The 24,988-nt window shown below is 37.4% G+C and overlaps 2 protein-coding genes across 2 annotated transcripts in view; both read left to right on the plus strand.

Annotated features, from left to right (window-relative positions):
• The window catches only part of LOC128741812 (uncharacterized), a 261,707-nt gene that overhangs the window by 159,413 nt on the left and 77,306 nt on the right, over positions 1-24,988 (plus strand). The gene's annotated exons all lie outside the window — the stretch shown is intronic.
• The window catches only part of LOC128741810 (deoxynucleotidyltransferase terminal-interacting protein 2), a 483,164-nt gene continuing 483,154 nt past the window's right edge, over positions 24,979-24,988 (plus strand). The window contains exon 1 of the mRNA XM_053837871.1: positions 24,979-24,988. The gene's annotated coding sequence lies outside the window, so the exon portion shown is untranslated.

The following is a 24,988-nucleotide window of genomic DNA, read 5'->3' on the forward strand; positions in this document are numbered from 1 at the left end:
TTTTACTCTACATGCTGGAACAAATGAAATCTAATAATATTTGGAGACTTTCTTCGTCATAAAAGAAGGAGCTATAAGAGTTTCAATTTTCAACTAAAAGAAATAAAATTTCCTAGTGTTTTCTACGCATGACATGGTCGACCTTTGTGGTGTCAGACACTAGTACACGTAAAATTATATGACCGGTTGGTCGAGCGAGGATAATTAGGCAAGACATTCATTTTTCATGCTCCAAAATAAAACGGCTGGTGATGTGTCATTATAGCCATTTCGTTTTGTTCGTTAAAAGCTAATAAAAATGTTATTCTGTACGGTTTTTTAGAGACAGTCACAACTCTCAAGCCATTAATCCTGTGGTGGGTGTAAATTCTTTGAAGTTGCCTAAACGATCGATTAGTGCACTACTTAAATCAATCCTTATCTCTCTTGTACCGTCCAACGAGCTTGAAAATCCGGTCGATTCAGGAGAAGGAAAAAAAACCGGGCACAGCTCAGTGGCACGGGTCGTAAATTGTTAAACCAGCTCGAGTCGGCATTAGTCGCACTTGACGTGAAACAAATTCAGACGAAAATAAAAGAAAGACACTGCAACCAGCGAAACAAACGATGTTTTGCTCCGCACCTACCAACATACCCATAGGTACGTATACCATTCGAGGGAGTGTATAATTAGTTCGTTCACTCATGTGCGATAAAAACCCGCATCAATTAAACTAAAAGTGGTTAGCTAAAAAGGGTTTGAAGTTCAGGTGCGTTTGCTATTGTGACAGAAACTGAAAATAAAACAGCTCTTGGCTGTTACAGCAGAGAAGCACGGCCAGACAGACAGAGGAGGTTCGTTATGCCATTTGACGCCAGCTCGCGCGAACTGTGTCGATTAAACCGGTTGATGGTCGGAAAAAAGAGGATAAATGCCAGCAGAGTAACATTGTGAAAAAATAGTGACACAAAAGATCGAATGCGCACACGATTGATCACCTTTTACGCTGTTCGATCGATTGGTGCTAAACATAGCAACTACCACCATTGATGTTTTCGGTGTGGATTCGCTGTCGCGTCGACTATCATCGACGACAATCGGCTTCATTGATGTTTTATTCTAGAAAAGTTAGAATGAAAATTGCAGCCTGAATTGCTAGCTAAGCGTTGAACGTCCCGCCAATTGGCAACATTAATGCCGGGCAGTGCGGCGGAAGTGTTGCTTGTGTGAGTACCGACCGGTGAGAGACACACCATATTTAAGCTGTTTAAAGCAATCCTCTACACTCTTCCGATGATGGGTGTTATTTTTATTTTTCAACATACACCGACGATTTTGGTTGTACGACATCGAAATAGTCAATGTTCCGGCTCATGAATTCATGCGTTGAATACAACGACGAACTACCTCCGGAAGTGCTTTCAGATAAATTGGTTTTTGATGGTTCAGCGGATGGTTTGATGAAAGTGATCTGTAGAGGTACGTTCGATTCGTAATGGTGTCAATTTATTATCCATTTGAGTTTGATTTATTTCGATGGAAATAAATATGTTTTAATTTTGATTGAAAATTAAATTAAAATTGCTTCGATATATTTATTCTATTACTCAAACATAATCTAAGAGATACACCTAGAAGTAACAAACTCAATTCGGGTGAATTCTATTGAACTAAAGGCAACCGAATAAATCGAAATCAACACTCACTAGGGAGACTTGTTATTGCCACCCTCAGAGAAAATATTATATCGAATTTTGTAAACTTATTTGTACACCCGAACGTGCACATTTCGGTTTGATATTGCTCCGGATATGAGCAAGTAGCAAACCACAACCGAGCACCATGTGGCACTGCATTACTTATCTTCAAGTATCAGCTTGATGCAGAAAGCTACACTTTCGGACGGAAAACGTTTATTCCAAGCTCATATTTTCAGTTTATTTACTTGGTTTGTACAGTTTGCAATCAATCTATCGACAAATCTATCACTTTCGAGATTCCCAGTAGTAACTATGTAGGTTTACCGTTTTATTTTTCAAATAAACAATTACAATAGTTGAAAAGAAAAACGACGAAATCACTAAGGGAATCCCAAAACTTAGCTCGATATCAAATCTTTATTATTGATCAATTTTAATCATTATAATTTTACAAGCGGACGTATCATTTCCAAAGAGCAGACAATTACATTTTCATCACTACCATCATCATCAATCTCTAAGGAATAAGGATCCGACTCATAATAGGTTTGAGGTTCTGCTATTTCACATCGAATCAAATCTGGTATCAGTCCGGGGCCCGGCAAAAGTCACACTGATAGAAACTCATCCGTCTTCAAATCCACCTGGTATCAATATTTTCATCCACAAAAAACGCGAAAGAATCCGAAAGGAATGCTAAAGAAAGTACATTGAAGGTGGGCCGTGCAATTTTTGACTTTGCCAATTCGTTTCTCGGAAAACAATTTTCTACGCCTCGAGTGAGTGAGGGTGTCTGATTCGGTTTGCGCCAAGAATTTTGTACATTTTTGCTTCGGCAGCTATTTGCTCCAAACATGTCGCTCGCTCGCTCGCTTTCCATCCGTTTTTTCCCTACCATCCTCCTACTCTTTCATCACGTGTTATAAATGTGAATTCGACGAGCTCTGTCGAGCCACATTATCCGGATACCGACGGAACAGCTGCTGCTTTAAGGCCAGAGGAAATCCAGAGAAAGCAGCCTCAGTCCCAGTCGACAGGGTGTCGAACTACTAACACTGGGCATGTTTTACGTACTGCCCTCGTGTGTAGGTAGGTATACAATTTATACGAACTGGTAAAGGATCCATAAAATTTCGCTATGCTAATCTTGTAGCATCAACGTATGGTAAGCTTTATCGATGCTTGCAGCTCTCGCCCATAAAATATTTCAATCGGAATGAACATGATCAGGTTTGGTCCTGCGGTGCAGAAAACAAGCGTGCAATTCCCCTGAAAATTTCTGTTCGTCGAGGAATCGAAGCGTATTATCGGGAGGTATTTTTTGGACCAATGAGCTCGTGGTACACGTGCGTATCGTAAAATTGACACGGTTCCACCATTAGACGGAATCTGTGCCATACTATTTCCTAAAGGTGTTTTATGGATTTGATTATTTCGCAGAAAATTGCTTGACGGTTGTCGGTTGTCCTTCGAAACAACCCTGGTTAAGAGCATTCCCAAATTCATATCTATTCGATCAATTCATTGATATAATAAATGAATTGACATCACTTTCAATTACAAATCGTCACTCAACAATGAAGCAATTAAGCTTCGGTTTCAACTGAAGCATCATCGTCAGCGTCAGTGAAACCGGTTTCACTTCATCATGACGATCGGCTTTAAAGTTTCATTTGTACTTTTCTATCAAATATTCAGTAGAAAGCCAGCAACTTTGAATGCAAGTGAATTGAATTTGAGTAACATTTTAGTACAATGTAACGCATATTATAATCGACCCAGTCAACATCGACAAATCATGCCTTCTTTTCACTCGTCGATGTCACACGTTCCGTTCAACAAATGAAACATGTCGCTTCATGTATGAAGCGGAAGGCAGGTCAGAAAGTCAGTTTCATTTATCTGTTTCGACGATGCCGGGCTGTGGCCATATGAATATAGGAAATTGAATTGGACAGGCAAGAAAAAATAGTCAGAAAACTGAAAAAAATTAAAGGGGAATAAGACTAACTAGTAAGCAAATAAGAAAACAAAGAAAGAAAATCGAAAAAAGCAATGGAAACCGAATTAAGAATTGGAAAAAACAGTCAAAGAAAAATAAGCAAGTGAATAGGATTGTGGGAGATTGAAATGAACTGAGAGTGGAGAAAGAAAAACTAAGCTAGTAAAAAATGAAAATTGAAAAATGAAATATAAATTGGGAAAACAATACACAAAGACATATTAAAAAGAGAGAAAACGAATGTGAGAAATAAATTAATGTAAAAGATAACTAAATTTAAATTAGGAAATAGAAATGAAAAAAAGCACACTGTATCAAAAATGCAAAGTAAAATGAAACTTAGGGAAAGCAAGAAGAAACATAGTTTATGAAAACTAGAAAAAACAAATGGGAAAGGGTAAGTAAAAATAAAATAAAGATTAAAAATGAAGGGAAAGGGAATGCAATGCAAACTGAAGAAAGAAAAATTAAAAGAAAAGGAACAGGATTAACATGTAAAATGGAAAGTTTAAATAAAAGCAAAGCCTTAGGCTTACATGTCTTTTAAGACTTGACTCTTCTTTATCGACAGACTTCGCAGCTGGCTCTTAGACTTCAAGGCAATTACGGGGATTGAACAGACAAGGTAAAATAGTACAGTAGGATTTCGAATTTGGCAACAAATGCGTGTCACCTATGTTGCCAAAATCGAAACCGTGCCTAAATCGAGATCCTTTTTCGATATGAATAAAATTAATGTAAATGCCTTAGAAATAGACTAAATATCATTAATCAACGATTGCAACCAGTTTATGTTTAAAAAGTCCACCAAGAGCTATCCGTCCGGTGCAAATAAGTTATTGACACCCTACGGTAAGACGTAGTCCTACGGCAATAAAAAGATTATTGTTCGAAACCTCATAACTTTTTTTCATGAACATTCTGAGGGCATCATTTTTTCGTCATTTTAAGCATGTATGCAGAAACTGGTTGATATTTAAGTATACTTTTGTAAGTGAAATATCTTGTGTTGCCAAAAACGAATACTTTTGTTGCCAAAATCGAGGCATGCCAAAATCGAACCATGCCAAAATCAAGCCATGCCAAATTTGAAATCCAACTGTAACTGGAAATAGAGTTTGTCAATAGAACTTGAAAAACGTAATATTGAAGGAAGTTCGGAAGCAAAATATAGGCAAATAGAAAATAAATGACAGAAATGTGTTGAACACGATAACCAAAATGTAGGTTGGAAAAAGAAATGGAGAATGTATTAGAGAAGAAAGCAGACACGCGAAAGAAGAATACGAAAAGATTAATGATTAATAGCACAATAAAAGACTGGATAAAAGAGAAATGTGAAAGTAACAAAGGAGAAATGCAATTGAAAATCAGGACGGGAAAATTACACAAGAAAATAATAAAATGATATAGCAAATCGGAAAGAAAAAATTTGAAAACAAAAATGGCCAGGCAAAAAGCGGAAAGTCTGATGTGACAGGAAAATGGAAAATAAAATGAAAGAGTTAAAAGGAAAACGGGAACGGGAAACAGGGGAACATGATATGGGAAAAAATAAGATGAGGAAAACATTTATGAAGAATATCAAAGCCAAATATATATGAAAGGCAAACTAAGAACAGGTAATGTGAGACGGTTTTGGGGTTAAAGTGATAATAAGAGGGAGATTGGTAAATGAGAAAGTAAGAAGAGGATAGGAAAACGAAATTACAATTTCTTATATTGAAAATTTTTTATTCAAAAAAGAATGCGGAGAAGAAACAAAACGGTAATGAAAATTAGTAAACAGAAATGAAAGAAATAAGCATTAGAAAAGAAAATTGCAAACAAGCGTAATGGATAGCGTAAGTAAGTAAGCGAAAACGTAACCATATTAAAAAATAAGAAAAATGAATAAGAGGAAAAAGAATGTAAAATTTTGAATACCAAAGGGGAACAAGAAATATGGAATAAATTAAGCACACATATTTAAGGAAAATATTAAAAGAATTAGAATTACAGGGATACCTCGATATAAGACAATTTATAATTTTTAAAAGTTGTCTTATTTCCAAATTGTTTTATATCGAAACATGGTTTTTTCAAAAAAAAAATTGCATTACCGGTCGCCAGTTTTGCTCTGTGTTATGTGTTTACAGTTTTTGAACAATTTATTATTGTTTGAATTATTAGTTTTTTACTATTTTTGGGGTTATTTTGAAATAATGAACATCTTCATGGCGCCGATTACAGAATGGAAAATCAGCTCTGGTATCGTTACCAGCTATGTCAAAGGGATTTGTTTCGATATGAGACAAAAATTGTCTTACATCGAATTGTCTTATATCGAGGTTGTTTTATAACGAGGCTGTCTTATATCGAGGTATCCCTGTATTAGAAAAAGGAAGTAGGAAAAAATTCCAAAAGGAAATAGGAAAAAAGGAAAGCATAAAAAATAGTGATAGACAACGGAGAAATTTGAGCACGGAGAGCGCAAAAATGGTGAAAACGAAACGAAAAAGCAATAAAAAAAATTAATTTAATAAAATTATTAAATTATAAGCTACCTCCAAACAAAAAGTATGAAGACAAAGTATGAATGCATCAGTGTATAATGAAAAATAGGATAGGGTTAATGTCAAAAGGGAAAGAAAAATGAGAAAATACAGTAAAAAGGGTAACAAGATTATAAATCGAAAAAAATTAAGGAAAATGAAAATGAAAATAGTTGGAAAAGATAGATAAAGGAAAGGAGAATAATGTAACAGCAAATATATGAGGATATAATAACAAAAGAAATTATAAAAATGAATTTAGAAGACGATAAAATCAGTCTGAAAGTAATTATTTACCGAGAAAAAGAACGTGAAGCGCAAAAGATAAATGAGAAAATAAAATAAAATAGGAATTGTGATACGAAAACTAAAAACTGAAAAGAAAAGGAAAGTAAACAAGTACATCATGAGATGAAAAAGGTTAATAGCAAAGTATGGTCGACTCATTGTTTGTAAATTCTTTGGGAAATGGCGTATAAAAAGTTTTATAAAAGCGAAACGTCGGAGAGTAACCGAAAATTTGTTACGATTTTGGTTTGACTAAATACGCTATTTCCCAAAGAAGTTAATAGCAAATGTAAATGAAAAACGAAAAAGCAAATGGGTGAAAATGGTACAGCAAACTTTACTGCGAAAAGAATGTCAAAAGGGAAATAGGAAAAAGAGGAAACTTTCGCGCGTTGTACAAGAAGAAAATAAAAGCAGTAGACGTGTGAATAGCTGCCTTATGGGGATCCGTGCTACTACAGATCAAATTTTTACTCTCCAACAAATCCTCCAGAAATGTCGGGAGTACAGCGTGCTCAGGCATCATATTTTCGTGGATTCCAAGGCAGCATCCGATACAGTCGAGCGCGAACGGCTATGACAAACTAAACATATGGGAGGACGAGGTTCCGGAGAAAACAATGTTTGCCTCTCGCGGGCAGTGACTGTTGACGATGATGAACTGGAAGTGGTTGTTGAGTTCGTATATTTGAGATCTCTGGTTACTGCCGACAATAATACGAGTAAGAAGATTCAGAGACGCATTCAAGCTGGCAGTCGAGTCTACTTTTCTCTTCGTATGACGCTTCGATCAAGAAGCCACCGCGCAAAGCTGACGATGTACAAAACGCTAATCAGATCGGTAGTCCTCTACGGACTTGAGGTAATAACTGCTTACGGAAGACACACGTGCACTTGCAGTATATGAACAAAACGTGTGGCTAACTATTTCTGGCGGAGTACAAACATATTTTTTTGAAACGATGGTTCTACAGTTGATGAAGGGACGGTAAGGGAAAGTAATGAAGAAGGATATTTGGAAATGGAGGGGAGAGAGTGGAAAGGAAGGGGGGGGGGGAGGGGTAATAGGTAGCTACGCTTAACAATTTGTCGTTGTGACTCCTACCTTTTGTCCAATGTTGAAAGGTGCATGGGTCGAACCAAGCTATAATCTGAAATTATAACCGGATTCGAACCCACAACACCCGCCAGGGCATGTGGCTCGCTGGTACCTATGAACCACAGAGGCGCTGGACAAAAGGAGTCTGCACAGCCCCCCTTATTAATGTAGCGACATGGGTTGGGATATTTTTAGACAAAAATTGTGCCTCTTCCTCCACTTACTGTAGAAACCACCGACCGAGAAGTTTAATCTAACTTTGTGTTTACTGGCGAGACTACGACACTATGCAGGCCCTTGCGACTTACAAGGCGGGGGGAGGCCCCGTTCCTGTGAAAATTTGACCAAACCGGATGATTTCTTTCCCTTACCGTCCCTTCATCAACTGTAGAACCATCGTTTAAAAAAAATAATAATATATGCCTAACCGCATTTCAAGGTCATGACTAAAATCACGCGGTTTGGAGTACAAACGGTTAGCGGAGGGTGGCATAGGCGTATGAACCACGAGTTGTAGGCGCTACCTGAAAAGATTTCCAAGATTCCTAGCGAAAGTTGGGAGAATACGGTTGGCCGGTCACGTCGCAAGGATGCCTGACGACTGTGCAGTGAAATCCGTTCTTTTAATGAACTCCACCAGCACCAGAAATAGAGAGGCCCAACATACTAGATGGCTCGACCAGGTTGAAGCCGACTTGCGTGTGTCGAGACGCTCAACGAATTGGCGATGAGTAGCCCAAGACCGAATATAATGGAGAGGAATTCTTGATACCCGTGCTGTGACGATAGGCAAAATGATATCAAACTGTGTTATGGAAATCGAACAACTTGCCACCATAATGTCATCGTAATGATGACAACATGAAAAACATTGGAAATGCAAAATCGAAAAGTGAAATGGAAGTAATGTCTAGTAGGAAATAATGTCTAGTAGAAAAAACTGAACAAAATGTCAAAGCCAGACAGTTAAAAGAGACTGGAACATAAAATGAAAAAGGTACATGCCAAAAGATGTGCAAGAGAAATAGGAGAAGGTTGACTTGAAATTGAAACAAGACAGTGAAAGAGAAACCCGATCCGTGACAGAAAAAGTACAAAAGTAGGGAAAAGTGAAATTAATCTGAGCCAGAGAAATTGGACGAATAATTGGAAAAGAACCCAGGTAACACGCTTCTACCACGTTTAGTTAAAACACCTATTTATGACTTGTGGTAGTCATAAAGCAGTCTCTTCAACCACTCTATAACAATTGTGCTACTATGAAATCTAAAGGAAAATTGGAAAAAACATTAAAGAATACAGAAAGCAGCGCAGCTACCAATAAAATTCCAAATAAAAATATTGAAGGAAAATGGGAGTGTGGAGTGGGAAGAGTGCAAAAAAATAAGAAGTAACAAGTAAACGAAAACAGGTAAATAGATTATAACAAAAAACTGCGAAAGATAAAAAAACGAGAAATGTATAGACTAGAAATGGCATGAAAAATGAAAGTGGAAATGGTAGTGAGAAAGTTAGATTGCAAAAAGAAAGGGAATGAAACAGAGAAAAGGGAAAATGGGAAAGAGAAAGAGTAAAAATGGGAATGGGAAATGGGAAAATGGGAATAGGAAAAGAAATTAGAAAGGGAATTACAGATGTAAACAAGAAGATACAGAAAATGACAGAGTTAAGTAAATTAAGTAGGAAAGAAAATTATAGAAGCTAGTATGTCAGAGGGAAATAACAGAAGAAAATGAAAATCCAGTCAAATATCAAATATGCAATTGCTCAAAACTATCAGGAAAACTAGATTCCTACTTTGAAATTTACCAAGTTTCAAATTTTTGAAACTCCGATTCGATTAATTGACTCAGTCATGAAATCTGAATATATTTACCTATAAGTATTATTTAAGCAACCAACCCAACCTTGGTTTACCGTAGCAATTACCCAGAAAAGAAGCTACAAATTTAACTGAACGTCCACGCTAAATCTTCTTTGTTTCGGGCGAAATCTTCCAAATGAATGGATTTGTTTGTAAACAAATCACCCTCATCGTCTCGGAGCGAATCGTCGTTCGCTAACTTCGAGTCGAACGTTCTCCCGACGAGTGGGTGGAATTTAACTTCATCGATTGGACTTGACCTGGAGGGCGATATAACAGCGCCGTTCCGCGTTGGATGAGATGAGGCATTTGAGTGCTGGCGAAATTTTCCCAACTCAATTAAACCGAACACAAAATGGCAATCAATTAAGCCGATGGCTAGGAAGTATCCACCGCCCGGCCTCCGGTCCGTACCTCGCGCCTTGCTCCTCTCGGCAGTGTCGTTCTTCATTTAGCGAAATCGAATGGCCCGGATTGGCAGCGCCGCATTGCCATTTGGACAAAGACGATACCGACAACCGCTGCTGTCGCATGTCAACAATTTATTGGATCGTTCCTCGGCATAGACAATTTATCAAACTGAGTTTCGAGTAGTCTTTGTTTGGACGCGGCACGGTAGAACCCCGGGATCTGCTCTGCCGCGTGGCAGCGGTAGAGATTGTTCATCGACTTTGTTATTATGAGCAGGCGAGTACCGAGAAAATTCCTCAGGAAATAAATGTGTCCGTATGGTGGCTGGCGGCGTGTGTGCAGTCATCCTATTAATGCATATGCAGGGGAAATCGTTCTTTTTCTTGGACGATATTTTCTCGACGGTTACTGGTTGTGAGTCAGTCTCATGCCGTGCCACGGCGCAGCGGGAAAAGTTGAGCAGCCGCCGTAATGTGCACCAGATGAAAGGAATTATGTTTCACTTCTTCGAGCATTTTCCGTCGTTTGTTTATGTGTGCCTAGTCTTCTTGGTTGGCCCTCGGCGTCTTTGGCCGGTCCGGTCGGCGGTATCTAACTATCATGGGTTTGTTTTGTTTGAATTTCTTTTCCTATAAAATACGCTCAGCTCCCGATCCGGCCAGTCAGGAGGATGTGAGTATGTAACTGTTGTAGGGGAAGGGGACAGGAAAGTGAACCGAAAAAATGGGAACTTTTAGATACGCCCGATACATCGTCCGATACCGGAGATCGAACTTCCGTCCGACGATATTTGCGCTCCAAATCCGGGAATGTTGTGCAGGAGTAAATATTTTACGATGTTTGTTGAATGTTCTGTTGAATAATGGATTGACAGTAGTTGCATTAGGAATAATGATTTCGATCATCAATAAACAATATCACATTCGAAGTTTGTCTGTCTAACCGAGCGATGATATAAAACAATTCTGTTAGAATAATTCTTTTAGATTTGGGGTGGAACATTTTGCTTAGAATCCGCAGCAGCATTCATTGGGTGGGGTAAACATTTACCTACCGTTGGTTATTTTTAAATTATAAACCCACAGAATTAAAAAAAACTTTATTTTACTTAGAACGATGTGTTTTTTTGCAGAGTAACCGTTATTCCATCGTCTAGTCGTAGGGTAAATATCCTCCACGACCCGCATGAATGTTTTGAACATGAGGAACTAGCTGCTGCATAGTGGATTATAAACCCACCTTTTTAAATGTGAAAATGTAAAAAGTTTTTGCACTGCCGTATATACCATGCGAATCGTGATTTTCAGCGCTGTTTTAAGAAATCTTAATGCTACAACAGTCAAAATTAATGTGTTGTAATAAAATGTTCAAACCTTTGGTTTGGTTTGAATTATAAGCTGTACAATATTTATTGCACAGAGAAATATTTCAGTACACAATATTTAATGAATATTTGTTTTCTCGTTCCAGGTGAGTGTTTCAACATTTGCTTATTTAACCTAGCACGTGAGTAATATGTGTCATATTAATTATATTTATTGAACAAAAAAGATCTAGAAGAGTCTAGAAGATTTGATTCTTAATTGCGGAAATGTATAATTATTTTGTGGTGTAAATTATATAAATCCAACACTTGCGTGCAACTCAGACATAATTCGTCCAGGCAAAAAAAACTCCTCGTCTGCAAGCTATTTTTGCCATCTCGCCAAGTCTAGAGGATATTGATTTCGACAAGTTTCCCGGTGCCGGTATCTGTATCGTTTCCTGGAATATAATCTGGCTCCGAACTGAACTGGTTGAAAACCGAACCTGATTCGACGAGCTCGAAATAGTCGCACCCCGGAACGGGAGGAAACCGCATAAATTGTTCATTCGGTGTCATTCTCACTGCACCTGGTGCTCTTGGTGCTGGTATCGACTACGGGGAAACTTTTGTGCTAATTATTCTGATATTTGAATTAATTGATTGTGGAGAGGAGTTCGAAAGTCGACCACAATGTTCAGAAGTTATGTGTTCATCCATTTAATTAAGTAGCAGTGCACTATTGCAAGTCAATGCTGCTTAGTATATTGCTATTTGAAAACTTTTTGTTTGATTTACTTAAATATTTTAACCTCCTCAGACCTCATGAAAAGTAACTAAGATGTATACATTTTTTTTTAAATTGAACCTGAATGAATATTAACACTAGTTATCTGCTATTCTTATCAAAGTTTGGAAGCATTAATAATGCGGTATGAAAAGTATGGTTCGCTAGTTTTTTGCCGAGTAATTTATCCGAATTAAAACCGGTCAAGGCACAGCTTTAGTCGTGCAGTATTTACTCTGGGTGATCTTTTGGCATTCTTTGGGGCAGCAGGAACTCTGGCTAGTTGAATTTGAGATCATGGATCTTTTAAAGAGGAAACAACAATTATATTTGAATATTGTAAGAAACTTGATACGTTTGCTAGAAAAGAAAGATAAAATCACGGCTTTTTTCAAGCCTTAAATATATGGATTGTGTTGAATGTGAAAGGCCTTATGAATGAAAACAAGATTTGTGCTCACTGGAATCTACGGGACTCCTCCGACAGGTAGTCTAGCGTATCAGATTCTCATTAAGAAAAAGAACGAACTTCCGTCGTATAGCCAAACTAACGGTTCAATTCTAGCCACAAAAATAAACTACGATACGAACTTGCTACCTCAAACTGGTACCGTATAGAGACACTAAGACAATTGTTTTCATAATTATTTTTTCCATTGACGTGCCCAGGCTGTGGGGCACACGCGCGTGTCCTACCTTCTTTTAAAATCTTAATGTTAAACAAAATAATTTTAAATAATATAACCCAGAAATTCGAAGTTTTTATTCAATAGCCCGGTTTTCTTAGCGATAAGTACATTTATTGCGTGAAAATAGATCCAGTCTCAATTCTAATTTTATGTCCAATTTCAATTAAGATTTCAAGTTCAAATTCAAGTCTGACTTGAGGTAAAGCGGCAAGTCCAAATAATTCAAAACTCATGTCCAATATCACGTTCAGAGTCAAGTTCTATTTCAAGTCTAAAATTAAGACAATCCATTATTTATGTTGTAAAAGCTAACCACGCGGCAACCGCGAAATACATTTGTTAAATTACTTATCTTTCGACCTCGGTAATCCAAACTATCACCCAAAACTTCGGAAAAACGTTGTCGATTTTTGCGACGAACGAGGCACGAAAGCAAGCGATTTTAAACTCTCGTACAAAAAATAACTCAATACCTGAAAACCAAGGTTTTACGAGCCTTCACTTCAACTTCAATACGTGAAAACTTCTCCATTCAGTAAATCCAGTATGAAAACTGACTGACTGCTACCTATCAGAACAAATTAAAATTTTTTAGGGAGTGATCATTGGCCAAGTTCTTAGGGAGTTGCTCATGCTCATGCAATGCTCAAATTTCAATTCAATGAAAAAATATGGCGAGTGCTCACCAGTGACCTGCTTTCGAAAGCGTCGGCTACTGCGGGGAAGCAATATTTGCATGCATTTTCCTAGGTTTACTGATAGGAATTCTCCCTTAGTTGAGTCCAAACGAGCGGTAGCCAGTAATGACTGCATATACCCACCATTTGTGTAGTTTAATTGCCGCGAGTTTTCGGCTGAATAAGACATTCGGCCATTCGTGTTTCGTCCAGTTGTGATTCGGCCATTAGATCTATTATGTCATTTGTATGTTACTTCGGCCATTTGTGTTTCAACCAGTCGTAGGTAATCCTAATGGACGACAGGCCTATTGTGCAGAAACTAGAATGTATGACAGGCTTAATGGACGTTAGGCAATCGGTCGTTAGCTTGCAAGGGATCGAATCGAATCAGTTTAAAAAAGAAATTGTCTATAGGGTGAGTGTGATTCCCCCATAATCACAAATGGCCGAAACACGAATGGACGAATTTTATAGAAAATATTCGCGGCCTTTAGACTGCTCAAATGTTGGGTATATGCTTGCTGCCGTTCGGCCTCAACTAAAGGATAGTAGAAGTCAGTAAACCTAAGAAAATGCATGAAGCTAAATAGAAGTGGTTTGTCTGAGACTAACGTGCCAGAATTCCTTTTTTCTTAGGTATTTTTCTAGAACGCACGAAAATATCTTTTAATTATTTTGATGATAGCTTAACCAGCTTAACATTGACCTCAAAAACATTTTTATCAATATTACTCGAGAAAATAGAGATTCGGTGAGATTCAATCCAGTAGAAGTTCGGTCTTTGTAATTCGGCGTTTCGGCTGATTGCCGTCGGTCTTTGTCAATTTCGGCCTTTTGAATTTTGTTAAAATTCGGCCATTTGTGTTTCGGCCATTCGATATCAGCCCGGTGAGTCGATGCGAGAGGTGGAGAAAACTTACTAGAACATTTACATCCCCTCCCTTCTTTCCCCTCCCCCCTTCCGCAGTAGCCAGTGCTTGCGACGATGGACCGCCGACAACACTCGCGGCACACGGCCGTATCGTCCTGAATCATCTATGAAAAGCCCAAATATTGTTTATGCAATTACGCCGAATGTTCGTTATGTCGAATATTCCCGAGCCAATTATTATGGCAATGTTTCTATGACAAACTTCGTTATATCAAATAACTTTATGCTAAATGGACAGCCCGATTATCATTGTGTTATGATGGAGCGATGACTGGCTCAAGTACGTATTTTTGGAATGCGAAGTGTTGTAAATTATGCCTACCGTCCATTATGCCTATCGTACATTATGCTTGACGTTCATTATGCCTAATGTTAATTTCAAGCCCAATTTAAGTCCAGTTTCAAGTAAAATTTTAAATTCAATTTAGGTCCGATTTCATGTAAAATTTCGTGCTAATTTCCTATCAGATTTTAACGGGAAACTAGCAATCATTAACTTTTCGTTAACGAGACCAATATCGAAAGCAGTTTTTGGGCCGGGGTTCTTTTTATAGAAATGTATTCATTTTTCTTGCCAATTTAAATACAATGAATATACTTTCATGAACAAAATTTTTGTTTCAAACAAAAAAACTGCTTTTGAAATTTTCAGAATCAATGACGACTAATTTCACCTTAAGCCCAATCTCGAATTGAATTTGATTCCGATTTCTAGTAAAATTTTCAATTTCAATTTAAGCTCCTATTTCATGTACAATTTTGAAATGAAATTCTGTATTGAATTTATACCCAATTTAAGTCCGAATTAAAGTCCAATTTTATTCTGACTTCGCCTTTGATTTTAAATCCAATTTCAAATCCAAATCCAATTTGTTCAAAAGCAAGTCTAATTACAAGTTCTATTTACTTCCAATTTCGAGTTTAGTTTAAACTCCGTTTTCAAGTCTAATTTCAAGTCCAATTTAAGTCCAATTTCAAGTTCAGTTTTAAAACCAACTTAAAGTCCAATTTCCAATTCAATTTGATATGTAGCCAAAGCCAATAAGCCAAAATTTTTCCATATTCTAATCTAATTCAGTGCCAATTTTCAGTTCAATTTATTTTTAGTTTTAAGAAAAAATTTGAAGACTCCGATTTCATATTCATTCATATAAATATCTCTTAACGAATTCGAAACCGTAACTAAAGCCTAGTAAAGTGCGCTCAAGTTGATTTTCAGTTGTATATAATGATAACAACTGACACACATACGATTTTCAGCGCAGAATTGCATAGCAGTATGGAGAGAGTCGCGCTTAATCGGGTATTATCGTATATAATCACTGATATAAATGAAACGCGTATATTTTTTTTTTCATCAAGAATATCGCCTCCAAATCTCCGGCATCCACTGGCTACTGCCAATCTTGAAATATATTAGAAAAAACTAGAAAAATTTCCCCGCCAAATGCAATTGGTTTCATCTAAAAATGTCTTATTTTGTAGAAGTTATGGCCGTATGAATATCGTCAAAATTTTGCCTGTCCCGATCATTTTGTCTAACCGATGTACATACAAAAATGTTAGCTGGGAGTCTAACTTTAAGCCCAATTCAAGTCCAAGTTCAAACAAAGTTTCAATTCTAAGTTCGATTTCATGTAAAATTACGTGTTGAATTTTGTGCCCAATGTCCGACTTAAAGACCAATTTCACATTCAATTTAATTCTATTTTCGACTTCGACAATTTACTGCTCAAAAGTAACTGTAATTTGGAGTCCAATTTAATTCAAATTGCAAGTCTAGTTTAAACTCCGCTTTTAAGTCCAATTCTAAATCTAAATTCAAGTAAAGTTTAAGTCAGAATTAAAATGCAATTTCAAGTTAAATTTATTTCTAATCTCGACTTCGATTTTCCAATTTCAAATCTAAATCCAAGCGAAGTTTTTTATTACCTTATCATCAGAATTGATAACCAAGAAGAAGAAAACATTTCATGGTATTTGATTAATCCCACTAAAAGTGAGATACGAAATTTACTTTGTGATACATTCAAGATGCATGGTTGGCGTTTTTAACAATGTTCAAAAGAAAAGTAAAACCATAGGTATAAACGTCCTAAAGAACTTGACCCTTCTTTATCGACAGACTTCGCAGCCGGTTATTAGAGTACAGGAAAACTACGGGGCTAGTGCAAAGATCCTATGGATTCTATAATTAGCAGCCCCGCCCAGTCATTTTTGACAATGTAATAGTACGTATCAACACAAATAACTTTGCCAAAAACACCAGACTTCTCCTACATCCTTTCATGGAAATTAGCTGTGAAGCGTTGTTTATGGAGGAATCCTTAAAACGGATTTTAGGCCCTTATTTTTTCTGATCAATTTTTATGTGTTCGTAGCGTTCTAGAAAGTTATTTATCTTGTCAAAAGTCACATTTTAGTGGAAGATCATTATTCGTTATCTGATGAATGTTTTGATATATCGTTCTTTTTCCATGAAAAATAGTACGTAATTGAGCTCAAAAATGTTTCTAGGTGGCAAATGACGGCATATCAAACAACTTACACCTAAAAGTAAAACAAAAAACCTGCACAAACATTTTTGTAAAGATTTGTACCGTAACTTATGAGGATACAATCGATTATATTCAGACAATTGGTGCTGTGAAACATAGTTTTTAAAGGGGAATCAGGTATCTCTTAAAACCGCTTATAAAGTGAATTGATAATGCAGTTTAACGGGTGTTTTTTCAAATCATAGTTCAGAACTGATAATCAACAAATAAGACAAAATTTACCTGAGGAAAACCATTATAAAACCTGTTAGAATACGCAATGCTATGATAAATCTAGTATAAGAAATAAAACCAATTTGCTTTCAGATTTGCAGTGCAATTTTAAATAAAACTAAGGTATATTTCTAATTCCCGTCGTAGTAAGCAAAGCCATTCTAATTTTCATCATTTGTTGGATGGATTTAATGAATACTCCAAAAGTCCTTGTGCTGATTTGACTAAAACACATTTACCTTCCGATCCGTGAACTTTGAAATCACTGAAAAGCGATTATTAAAGCATATTATTGAAATTACGCAACTGTGAAGTTAAAAGCTTACGCAACTGACTTTATTTCTTAAATTCGTCGTACCGTTTTAAAATCCGTCCATCAAAATTTTTCATCGTCCGAACTAAAAATCACAACATACAATGCTTACGAAGCTAACGCGCATGTATTTGTGTAGGACCACTGTGCAGGTCAAGCAAGTTTTCCTGGCTGTAGAATAACGACAATGCGTTGCGTGAGTTATTTTCATTTATGAATGACGGAAATTAAAACGATTAGTCGACATTTTCTTCTTCGTCGCACGAAAAAACGTAGAAAATTTGGCTTTATTGATTTTTTTTTGTCGGAAGATTTGACCACTGCGACCATTATTTTGATCTATTGTGGTATACTTCTTCTTTTGTCTAGGTATTAGTTGCCGACATAACACTATTGATGGAAGTGTTTGTCATTGTCAATTCATACCTCTTCTCCCAGTCCGGCATTGAACTTCTTATGAAGTTTATTACCTGATTGGGATTTGCAGACCAGACTTCGAAAGGCTCCATTGTTCCTTTACCGAAGATTCTTTAATGATAAAAAGCATTTAAATAGACAAACTGAAATATTTGGGAATAACTAGTTTTGCATTGTGTGTCATAAAAATGCTGATATTTTTAATAATTTGTGTTGGATAGGACGGGAATAGGCAATTACGACGAAGCAGCAACATACCCTATAATCAACAAATAAGACAAAATTCACTTAAGGAAAACCATTATAAAACCTAATAGACTCTGTTATGATCTGATAAATCTACTATAAGAAATAATTTCAATTTGCTTTTGGATTTCCGGTGCAATTTGAAGTAAAACTCTAAGTCTAGATTGGTTCAAATTTAAGTCCATTTAAGTCCAATTCCAAATGTCTTATTATAAGTCTAATTTTAAGTGCAATTTCAATTCAAATTTAAACCAATTTTAACTCCGGTAGGAAGTAAAGTTTCAAGTTCAATTCCAAATCCTACTTCAGCTCCAATTTCATATCCCAGCTTAGATCCTACTTCATATTTGATTTCAAGTTAAATTTGAAATTTAAATTCATGTTCATTTTCAAGGTTAATTTGAGGTCTAACTAAACGATTGAAAATCGATAAACACAATACGAAAATATTTCTTTATGAGAACATAGTTATTCATTCTGATTTTTCTTTCAAATTTTCCACTACTGGGAATAAATTTGTGGAAAACCTTTATTGAACCATATTTTTCCCTTTCCCTGCAAAATATTTCGGGAAGAATCGTGCAAAAGTTGATCTTTTGTAAATTCCTCACGGTATGAATTCGATGGCATTCAACGATCCACATGTTTTTCTAAAAATGAATTGAACCTATTCGATTGTATTCCCCGGCCTTTGGATTAGTTTTGATCAGTTTAATTAGGTTCTACTATGTGGGGATAATAGGCAAAATGGACCTCACCACTAATCGATTTCTTGCATTTTTACCTTTGCTATACTAATAACAAAGGTATAGAAACTGGTCCTAAAACGCGAATAAGAACCAAGACCCTAATAATCGAAAGTTCATTCAATAGGTACCAAAAGCACCGCGATCTCAATCGTTTGCTATGCTATTAATGTTTAAATCTCTTATTGTTACCTTGGGATTCTAATATGAATTTGGATTCCTGAAGTTTGCTTAACACAATGTGGCAGACAGAAGTTCACATAAAAAAGTTAAAAACTTATAACTAGTAACTAATGAAAACCAATTTTTAATGACATTTGTGTTAGCTGCATGATTTGTTGGCCATTCATAGCCCAATGTTATCTTCGCGGTATCCCTTGTTTAAACCTGATGTTTAGTATCTATCAGGTACCTTGGAACATGAGACAATCTCAATTCACTATAACCTAACCACCAACAGACCATGTATAGACAAAAAAAAAAGAACTCTCGTAGATTTCACACGTAGGAAGTTTACCTTGGAAACTTGGTTCCACGGTTGGTTCCAATTGTTTCGGGTTTCACACCCAGTTCGCCATCATGACGTCAGCAACCCGCACCTAGTCGATTCGATCTCAACACACACACACACACAATTCAATACAACCGAGAACCATTCGCTGAAGGCCGGTTTTGGCAGCTCAAGTCTGCCATCGCTCATTTGGTTGACCTCAAATTTTACGACTTGCATAAATCTACACACTTAACCCGATGATTGGTGGTCATAAATTACATAATCCGCTCGGAAATGGTGAAAGGCTGCAAGTGATGTGTTTAGTATTTTGCTACAACCCACAGGTGCATCTATGGAAAATTGTAACGAAGCGATAAAAAGATTTCCAATGATCTTTTACTCTAGGGATTGTACCTACTGACGATGATGATGCAGAAAAAGGCATCCAATCAACATCGGATAGGAAAAGGGGTTAACTATCAAAAAGAATCATTAGAATTATTGATCCTAGAAAATCGTATTCAATTACCACCGGTCGAGGCGGAGTTAAATTCACAAATTAGTCTGCCGAGAGCTTGGTCTTGGTTGCTGCACAGTAGCTCACCTCTCGCTCGGAACAAATTCATGACAGACGAATTGTTTTGTTGTTGCACTGTGCGCCGGTGCTTACAACCGCTGCATTCGTATTCAAGGAGAGCAATACCGTTTTCGTAACAAAAATAGACGATGATTGAGCATCCATTTCCACGGACGATGCTGCTGCAAGTAGATTGCCATCATCATCAGCTGTCGTTTGGAATATTGTTATTGTTATTATTGTACCATGTTGATTATGGGTTCGAGTGCGATGGATGCATTCGTTTGTGCATGCCATCATCGAGTAAAAATAGCTGTACGTTTCATCGGTGTGGTGTAACTAACTAACGGTTGCAGTGATAATGGAAGCTGCTTTTTTGCGGTGTGTGCTATTGCCATGGGGCCACTGCCCATTTGCATCGCCCAAGAAAGTTGTTCACTACATGCCTATATAAACTAGGCAGATTTATAGGTTTGGTGTGGCTTAGTTTGGTTTCGGTAGTTGAGTGATAATTGGATCCGATCGTCCAGAGAAAGGAAGAAAGTTTCGGTTAATGGTATATTTAACAAAGACTTTTTTGTATACGCAGTATATTTAAGTAGGGTAATTTTTAACTTGAAGTCTGTAAAAAGAACTGTTTGATTTTTTTAAATATCACATATACTTGGGAATTGCTGAAACCAAATAATAAGATCAATAAATTTTACGACCTGTTGGTTGTAAATTACAACCTGCAATCAGTTTTCAATTGGAAATACCGATTTAATTCATCTGCTGGTGAAAGGAACGTTTGCTAAATTATCTTATTTATCATTTAAGATAGAAATCGACACGGCTGCAGGACATAATTTATCTGTCTATTAAAACTAGTTCATACCACTTCCGCTGACAGGTCGCTAAGTAACGATTAGTAAATAAATTGGATGAATTGTTCGGGAAATTTTATTCCATACCATTAATTAGCTTCAGCTATTATTCGAAAACGTTACTCACTCGCGCATACTTGACGTATAATAAGTGAGCGATTCATTATTTAAGAAAGATAACATTGTGTTGATGACATACGAGGCTTGTTGCTGTTTTTTAAAGTCAAGTCCAACAAGGCATCTCCATAAAGCAACATGTTTTTTTTTCCAAACGCTCAATTAATACAAATGTCGCTCTGTTCATTGATGAACAAACATTATGCAGACATTAAAGCTGCCTTTGATCGTATTGATCCCCAAACAGCGCAGTGTACAGTGCTTTGGAAACTGATCCGTTTGAGCGCATCTGATGGTTTCGTCTACTAGCTTTAGACATACCTTATAAATCGTCAGCTTTCAGTAAAGTAAGGCTCCGTTGAATTGCACAGTTTCTGCAATCATCCTAGAGTTCCGCAAGGAAGTAACTTAGGACCGCCACTATTTCTAATATTTTTAAAAACGTCTGTTCTGTGATACTGCCTGGTTGCTAGTTGTTATACGCTGACGATCTTTAAATATTCTGTGCGATCCGCCGAAAAGTGCAAAAAACTTCATGACCTTATCGCCAATTTCACAGGATAGTGTCGCTTAAATTACTTTATCATCAGTGTTCTGAATCGCTCAAAACTCTGGTCCTGTATACTTACCAAATCGAAGGTGTTAGCCAGGAACGCATTATTGTTGTTAAAGGCCTAGGAGGTAAACTGTGTGCTGAATTGAGTTGTTCTGTTTTTAGTTTGACTAGAGGACCCGGCGCGCGTTGCTACGCCATTCTAAAAAGGGGGTAAATGCATGATCCTGAAGATTTGTTTAATTGTAATTTTGCAACCAAGAGCTTTCTTTTTGACAACCCAAGATATTCCTGGATCATGCCGCAAATTTCTAATCCAACGCATCAGCATTTGTGACTCGAGCAGCAAGTCCAACATAACAATTTGGGTTTTATTACCAACCCTTAAAATGGTAATGTTGGCAAAATCGTAATAAAATATCAGTGCAGTCAATCCAACTGCATCAGTTGCAAACTGGTCAGAAACCATAAACTTAGTGTAATCTCAACATTATTTTCTTCATATTTTCATTTCAACAATGTATTTTCTCTGCCTTTTCTTTTGTTTTTAAAATAAGTGTTATATTATCTTACTTTTATTTAATTTGACCCATTATCTAGGCTTCACCGATTTATTCTTAACAATTTTGTTCCAAATTTATCTTATATTTTAATGTGGACGGCAACACTCGCGAGTTCGATTACTTTACGAATATTGCAAAAAATTCTGTTTAATTTGTATGATAGCCCTCCCCCCTTCTAGAGGGGAGAGGAATCTCAATACGCTATAGAAAAAAAATTGCCTCCAGTAACCCCTAAATTCATTTGCTTGATTAATGGTCGAGATATGGGGAAATTTGTGTTTTATTTGTATTGGAGCCCCCCTCTTAGAAGAATGAGGTTTCTCAATCTACCATAGAAAAAATCAACCTCCAAAAACCTTCACATGCCAAATTCGGTTCCATTTGATTGATTAGTTCCCCAATTATAGAGAAATTAGTGTTTCATTTGTATGGGAGCCCCCCTTCTAGAGGGAGAGGGGTCTCAAGCAACCATAGAAAAAAATCTGTCTCTAGAAACCCGCACATGCCCAATTTGGTTCCATTTGCTTGTTTAATAGTCAAGTTAAGAGGAAATTTTGGTTTTATTTGTATAGGAGCCCCCTCTATTAGAGGAAGGAGGGTTCTCATTCTAGCATAGAAAAAATTTCTGCCTCCAAAAACCTTCACATGCTAAATTTGGTTCCATTTGCTTGATCAGCTCCCGAGTTATAAAGAAATTTGTATTTCATTTGTATGGGAGCCCCCCCCCCTTCTAGAGGGGGAGAGGTCTCAAATAACCAAAGAAAAAAATCTTGTCTCTTGAAACCCCCACATGCCAAATTTGGTTCCATTTGCTTGATTAATAGTCGAGTTATGCGGAAATTTTTGTTTTATTTGTATGGGAGCCCCTCCTCTTAAAGGAAGCAAGGGTCTCAAACCACCATAGAAAAAAAATCTGCCTCTAAAAACCTTTACGTGCCAAATTTGGTTCCATTTGCTCCATTAGTTTCCGAGTTATGCAGAAATTTGTGTTTCATTTGTATGGGAGCCCCCCTTTCTAATGGGGGGAGGGGCCTCAAACCATGCTAACAACATTCCTCACATCATACGCAATGTGTATGCCAAGTTTCATCAAAATCCGTCGAGTGGTTTGCGAGTCTATACCGGACACACGAACAGCATTTCATTTTTATATATATAGATTTGCCATTTCTTCATTTATATACAGACACAAGAATGTTGCAGAATGCTGAGGTTGCATGCAGGGCTTGAAAATGGATTGCAAGTTGATTGCGTCTCGACAGTTACTAAAGCTTGCTTCAAATAGTATTGGAACAAAAACAATTGCGTGTATTTCAGTTGTTTATTATTGAATTCAAGATCTTTTCTTACACAAATGTAGCATGCAGGTTGGTTCACGAAAGAATGCGAAGATCCGTGCAGTAGATCATATTGCGGGAACGACATTAAAGTATCCCCTTCACTACCAGTGGCGGCAATAAAGCAGAGCATGGCATCGGATTCGTATTATCAGGAAAAACAAATGAAGTTTGTCATTAGATGGAGGCCCGTTAATGACTGTATACGCGCGTAGAGGATTAAGGGTAAATTCTTTAACTGCAGCCTTATCAAACTGTGCGCACTGACGAATAACAAACACAATGACGTGAAGGAGAAGTTCTATGAGCTTCTCAAAAAGCCAGGGACATGACATAAAAATAGTCAGCGGCGATACAAATCACAGGTCGGACTGGTAGAAAAAACTCCACTTTACCACAAACGATAATGGCCTGAAGCTAATCAACTTTGCTGTAACCAGACGAATGGTTATCTGTAGTACCTATTTTGTGCTGCGGAACTTGCGAAAGCATACCTGGCAACACTCAGAGGCCAACTCTCAGATCGACCACGGAATTTTCACATGCCGCAAACCAAACATCGATTCGGATCACCATCTCGTAGTACGCAAGGTTCGTGCTTGGTTGACCAGCGTATTCAAATCGACATCAACGAGGAAGATACGATTGCACACGCGAAGGTTATCACCGAAAAGACTTGCTGCAGAGTGCTTCCGGAAAACTGTTAGGCAAACGGTGAACGAGTTGAAGAGAATTTGAACATGGAGTCGAAGCACGTCCACGGTGCCTTCAGTACTTCAGCGCGAAACGAGTATGGGACTAGTGCTGCAGTCACTTCCAGTGAGTGATTTGACGTAGAGTACCATTAAGGAACCATTGAGGCCTCCCAGTTGGCTCCGAGGTATGACGTTGGTGTAATAAGTCAGTCGTCGTATGTTCGAATCTCGACTGGGAGAGGCTGTTAGAGTCAATAGGATCGTAGAAACGGGTCCTGCGATTGTCCTGCATTCTAACAGCTGGCAGCGAAGTCTGTCGTATAAAAAACAGAAGGTCAAGTTTCGATAACGGAATGTAGCACCTAGGCTTTGCTTTGCTTTTTACCATTGAGGAACTGACGAAGAAAATTGAGCCAGAGCTCAGCCGTTGGTTGATAATCGGACACGCTATTGCAGAGAGAGATACCGAGGGGCTAGAGACTACACCGTCGTAAGAAACACCGGCACTTGGATCGTGTTCTTGCGGTGGCGGAGAACTGCTTCGAAAGGTACGATACGAGCAGGAATCAACGGAATCAGGAACTGGGAGTCCGGTTCCGTACGTTACGTACAACAATAATGAGGTGAACCCCGATTGCCGAAAGATGGAGCCGACTTCAGAAACAGCATAATGATTAAGGATGATCGTCAAGCTGTTGATCCACCAACTTTGAACGAGGTTAATAAAACAGTCAGAGAGCTGAAAAGTTGGAAGTGAACGGCTGTATTGTGCAATCCATCAGGTTATATTATAGGTATAGACTGCGAAGGACCTACCTACGGACTAGTTGATAGGGCTCATCATAAAAGGGTATCGAGTCGAATTCAGCAATTATGAGGGCATTACTCTTCACAACTAGGGTTTATTTCTAATTCCCGTCATAGTAAGTAAAGCCATTCAAATTTTCATCATTTGTTGGATGGATTTAATGAATACTTCAAAAGTTCTTGTGCTGATTTGACTAAAACACACTTACCTTCCGATCT

This window comes from Sabethes cyaneus, chromosome 3 (genome assembly GCF_943734655.1).
Source record: "Sabethes cyaneus chromosome 3, idSabCyanKW18_F2, whole genome shotgun sequence".
NCBI lineage: Eukaryota > Metazoa > Arthropoda > Insecta > Diptera > Culicidae > Sabethes > Sabethes cyaneus.